Below are 6000 nucleotides of genomic sequence, written 5' to 3' on the forward strand. Positions count from 1 at the left end.
CCAATTTGTGCGCACACACATTTTCCAGACAATTTAGGAACCAGCCTGGACATCTCCTTATCTTTGCCCCTCCCAGGGGTGGCTCCTGCTGCCTCCAGCATGAGTTCATTTGGGTAGGAGCATCCCCTGGGACTGTTGCTGTGGTCCCTGCACAGGACAGGTGTCCCCTGTCCCAGCACACAGGTCCCTGGCTGTGCTGTGACTCAGAGCACACACCCACGGGTGGCATCTGCAGCTCCTTTCATCTCCAGGACTCGGCAGAGTTTTCAAAGGTTCGCAAATTAAACCTGACAACACCTTTGCAAAATAGGTCTGGGCTGGTAACCCCACGTAGCAATTAGGGAGACTGAGGTATGCACTGGGGAGCTGGCAAATTTTTCAGCAAAATGAATTTTTTTTCCCCCCCTGAAATCGTTGTGCAGCCTTTTTGCTTTCTCTTATTTTTTTATCTTTTGCATTCTCTTATTTCTCATCTTCTTATTCTTCACGGTTGTGATCCCTCTAAATCCTTGCTGTTTTTTATGAATACCTCATGCTGATGCTGCTGTTGTTGAGAATTCAATTTTTTTGCCACTGTGCCAGAAATTTTGGATGTTTTATTGCTGGTACCAAACCATTTCCACTCTGCAATATCGCTGCACATGGCTGGTGTTGGAAAACCAATCTCCCCAGGATGAAAAAGTGAAAGAAACTGGGTCCACTTCAAACTAAATAGAACAGAAACAGTTAAGCCAACCCCGGGGCACTCCTTTAGACAGGCTCCAGAGCAGGTTTTCAAACAGCAGCCGGTGATGAAGTCATGGGGAGTCAGGGAGAATTAGCTCAACCAGCCCATGATTCACTGGCCCTGGTTCTCACAACAGCTCTGAGCCAAGCAGAGCAGGGAACCTGACTGGTAATTGCTGCTCCCTGCTCTGCCCACTAATCCACAGTGCCTTGCACATCCTACATATTTCCAGCCCTTTCTCATTTCTTCCACCTTTACATGAAATCAATCCCCGGCGCAGAACGGCGACGCCGAGGTGCAGCTGCAGGAGAGCCCTGGGATCCTCCTGGAGCCACCTGGGGACCATTGGGCAATGGCAGGGCAGCAGAGCAGCTGCCAGGGTGGCAGCAGAGCAGCTCCCAGGGTGGCAGCAGAGCTGGCAGAACGAGTTCAGGGCTCTGTGCTGCTCTCACGGGGATCAGCAGCACATCTGTGGCTCACTGGGGCTCTGCTGGGCTCTCATTTCATGGTTTGGGGTGGAAGGGACTTCAATCCCATCTCATTCCACCCCTGCCATGTTCAGGGACACCTCCCACTATCCCAGCTACTCCAGCCTGGCCCTGGACACTTCCAGAGATGGGGCAGCCACAGCTGCTCTGGGCACCTGTGCAGGACCTCAGCACGCTCTGAGTAAAGGATTTCTTCCAAATATCTGTTCCAGCCCTGCCCTCTTTTAGTGTAAAACCACTGTCCTCTTGTTATCCACCCATCCAAAAAGTCCCTCTCCTACTTTTTATAAAGCCCTTTAATACTGGAAAGCCACAGTGAGATCTCCCTGGAGCCTTCTCCTCCCCATGCAGAGTTTATGTGAGATGGACTCAGGTTAGGTGAGATGGACTCAGGTTAGGTGAGATGGACTCAGGTTAGATAAAATGAACTCAGGTTAGGTGAGATGGACTCAGTTTAGGTGAGATGGACTCAGTTTAGGTGAGATGGACTCAGTTTAGGTGAGATGGACTCAGGTTAGGTGAGATGGACTCAGTTTAGGTGAGATGGGCTCAGTTTGGATGAGATGGACTCATTTTAGATAAGATGGGCTCAATTTAGGTGAGATGGACTCATTTTAGATAAGATGGGCTCAATTTAGGTGAGATGGACTCAGTTTAGATAAGATGGACTCAGTTTAGGTGAGATGGACTCAATTTAGATAAGATGGACTCAGGTTAGGTGAGATGGACTCAGTTTAGATGAGATGGACTCAGTTTAGTTGAGATGGACTCAGGTTAGATAAAATGGACTCATTTCATAGGCATAAAGTGAAGCCCAGATGTTTGTGACAATTTGACCATCAGTGTGTCTTAGATCAGGAGATGAAGGGAAGGAAAGCTGAACCAACAGGACTCAGTAATTTTAGGGATGAATTTGGTTCAATTCTGGTCAAATCCTGCTCAGGATTTTAATTCCTACAGCAAGACTTGGACTTTTAGGGTGCTGTGAGCATCTGAGGAGCTCCTCCAGGGCACCACACGGGCCAAACAACCTGCCAGGGTTAAAGCAGCTGCAGGCTACGAGCAGGCCCTGGGCAGTCCCAGTTACTGGCAGAAGTTGCAGGACAGAGGCCCCGTTGTGTAAGAGCGATACCGGGCGGGGCACGAGCAGGGACACGGGTGTGACACTCAGGATTTGTGCAGCCTGGGGGACAACCCCTTCCCTGGGCTTGTGCTGAGTCTGGAAAAGCTCTGAAGGGAAAAAATGACAGCTCAGCATTCAGTCAGAGGACAGACAGAGGGGAGTCTGAGCTAAAGGCCAATGTCAGATCAAAAAAGGTGAATTTACCCATAAAAATCCCATTAAAAATCCCATTAAAAATCCCATAAAAAATCGTGGGAATTAGGGGAGCACCAGAGGGGCAGAGGCCAAGCTTTGGAGCAGCCTTGGACCCCAGAATCCAGGACTCTGCAGCCATCCAGACGTTGCATAACTGTGCAGAGGATCCTGCATGCCTTCCACGTGCTCCCAGGGCTTGTTGCACCATGTTCATTTTGTTTATAATTAATTAATTAAAGCTGCCTTTCAAGGCTTCTGCTGGTTGCCTGCTGAGGCCAGGAAGGATCCCCCCCCCACACACTTTGATGATTAACTTGGTTTCTGTGTCATTGGTTTTGAGTTTTTGTTTTCTTTCCCACCTCCTTTTGACTGGAGGATGGCCCAGGGGAGAGGGGGAATTTGGGTGGAGCTGGCTGCTCCTCTCAGGTGTCTGCTCAGCACTAAACACCAAATTTGGGATCAGGAGGGGACATTCCCCAGCTGGACTGGGAAAGGATCACTGGAGGTTTCAGGCTCAGTGACTCTGGAGCTGGGATTTCATGGATGGCTCCCCAGTTAAACTCTGGGGATGGAGATCCTGCTCTGCTCCAGCCTCTGGGAAGTGCTCTGGGATCCTTGGGAACAAAGCAAGAGAGAGATTATTGATGTGGAATTGACAGTTTATAGAATCTTATACTTTTGGGGGGCTGTAAAAGTCTTATAAAACATTCTTCTCTTTTCATTGTTTATTTATTTATCCTGCAGCTGGCAGAACTGACTGCATTGAGATCTGGGTGGCTGCAAGAGGTTTGATTTCCACAAAATCTTTGGTGCTGAGGTGTAGCTGCTATCAAGTGTCTGTGGCCCCCAGGATCTCCTTTGAGGACACTCTTTTTAATCTCAAATTAAAACTTTCAGCATAATTTGCTGTTGCCCCCAGCAGCAGGAACCCCTTTGTTAGTTTAGTTCTCTCTGGATTTGCATCCCAGCAAGAAATTCCCCAAGTCCAAAGCTGCAAAGCCATCTCCATCTTTTTAAAATGAGTTGCTAAAACATTATTTATTGTAGAAGCACATCAGTTTTAAAAGGCACAGTCACAGACATCAAAGTTCATACTAAGTTTTAGTTTAGAGTTCTAAATGGAAGCAGAAGCTGCTCCCAGAGGTCCTGGTGGGGCAGTGTTGCTGCTCCCCAATACATTATTTTATATAGAATTTTCTTAACAAGCTAAAACACAAACTCAGACTACTACTTTTTAATTTATTAAAATTCTATCTTTTAACACACTAGGTTATGTATAAACTACACATATGACTTATTCTGTTTAAAAAATATAAACAATATTTTTACTTTATCACTGTTATGTTTAAACATTGTCTACAACTGTGGTCTTAGAACTTCCACTGAAAACATCAGCATGTTTTTTTAAACATGCACTTTTACTTTAATATCTAAACTTTTTACTTACTGAAAGCATTAGAGCTCATACTAAAACTTATTTACATATCCTAAAACTTAAACTTACACCTCTACCTTATGTGCATACTTCCATCTATCCACAAGCTTTAATTCAATCCTTGCACTAGAATTTCTCTCTTAAAAATCAGAAACCCCTAATTCCAACATGACTGGAAAAAGCTGTGGGTGATTAGAGGTGTAAGAAGGAACATCACCCCTTGCTCCTCCTCAGTCTCTTTCCAAGGTTCTCCCTTCCCTCTCCAAGCACCTCTGCTGCCCCCAATCCCCCCTCAGCTCCCCAAGCTCCGAGTTCAGCTCCAGGTGAGCTCAGCAGAGCAGAGCTGGTAGCATTTGTGACTCACAGAGCCCAGCCTGGGGACAGAGTGGGGAAACAGCAGGGGAAGGAGCAGCAGAGCAAAGCCTGGCAGGGAAAGGGGGAAAGGGCAGCCAGGTGTTAACAGAGTGAAATGCTGTGAAACCCTCTGGGTTTGGCAATCCCAAGCCAAGCAGCCCTGCAGGCCATGGCCCAGCAAGAGACAGAAGCTGTGCTCTGTCCCTCCCTGGGTGAGCCAGGGTCACTGGCACGGTGGCAGGGACAGAGGACGGTGAGGATGAGGAAGGGGCAGTGCCTCCTCCCCTCCCTGAGCTGCCAGGAGCTGGGCTTGCTGTCAGGCATGGATTTGGGGTCAGCTCTGGGCTTTTGGCCACTGTCTGCACTGCTCAGAGCACACGTGGTGTCCCCCAAATGTCCCTTCACCTCCTGGAAAAGCCTCCAGTGGGATCTGCCTCAGAGGGGTGGGAGGCATCACCCAGCAGGGCTGAGCAATCCCATGGGTGAGGGAGAGCCCAGCAGAGAAAATCCTGCACAGAAACCTCCATCCATGGCTTTGGAGCCAGCTCAGCACCTGGGCAGCTCCAGCTGCCCTGCAGGGAGGCTTTGGGTGGGCTTTGGGCTCCTGGAAATCAGGAAAAGGAAAGGAAAATCCTGGACACCACCCACAGCAAGGAGAGTGAGCTCAGCCTGGTGTGTGGCTGTGCAGAGGAATTCTCGCTCTGAAAAGCCCCTGGGAAGTGAGAAGGGAAAACGTGTTGGAACAAGGACACTTATTCACCCTGTGACTGAGCAAGACAAATATCCAGCCCATGTGGGAGCCTGCACGTGTGGATCTTGATTTACTCCCCTCTCCCTCCCCTCTGTAAATACAGGATGAAAAAATAGGGCAGCAAGAGAAATACAAAATAGGGGCAAGGGAGGAGAGAGCAGGAAGAGGGAAAACACCAAGAGAATGACTGAAAAAAATCAGAACAACTCAGGGAGATAAACACAAATATAAATACAAAATCTAGACAGGAGCATGAACTTGTGCCTTTACCCATGGCAATAAATTCAGGATACAATAAATTCAGAACACGATAAATTCAGGATATGATAAATTCAGGATATGATAAATTTAGGATACAATAAATTTAGGATACAATAAATTCAGGATAATGTGGCAGGAGCTGAGGCAGGTGGAGGGTCAGGACCAGACCTCAGGGAGGGTTTTGCATCCACCACTCTTACTCAGCAGCAGCTCTGAGCTGCCTTGTCTGGGCTTGCAGTCCTGGGTCAGCATTATCCCTCTGCAGCCCCATCCCACCCTCTGGCTTTAGGGTGGTGGCTTCCTGGGAAACAGCTCTGTGTGTGTGTGTGTCATTCCATCCCCTTTTCCAGGAAAAAGCAGCAGGGTCAGCAGCTGCAGGCCAGCTCAGTGAGGCTGCTGTTCTCCAGAGTGGGCGTTTTGGTGGCTGGAATTTGGATGGAAATGGGATCAGGGAGTCCCTGACACAGCTCCTCTTCCCAGCTCCCTTATCTGCTCCATGGTGGAGGCTTGGGGAGGGATCTGGAATCCAGCAGGAGCATGTGGACACCAGCCCTGGCTTGCAGGAATGGGAGGGAAATTTGGCATCCGAGGGAAGCAGAGCTGGATGGAAAAATCTGATGTTTGCCTTGGAAAGGAGCTGGGGACAGGCTGAGCTCTGACGTCAGT

This window comes from Oenanthe melanoleuca, chromosome 24, assembly GCF_029582105.1.
Source record: "Oenanthe melanoleuca isolate GR-GAL-2019-014 chromosome 24, OMel1.0, whole genome shotgun sequence".
Lineage (NCBI taxonomy): Eukaryota > Metazoa > Chordata > Aves > Passeriformes > Muscicapidae > Oenanthe > Oenanthe melanoleuca.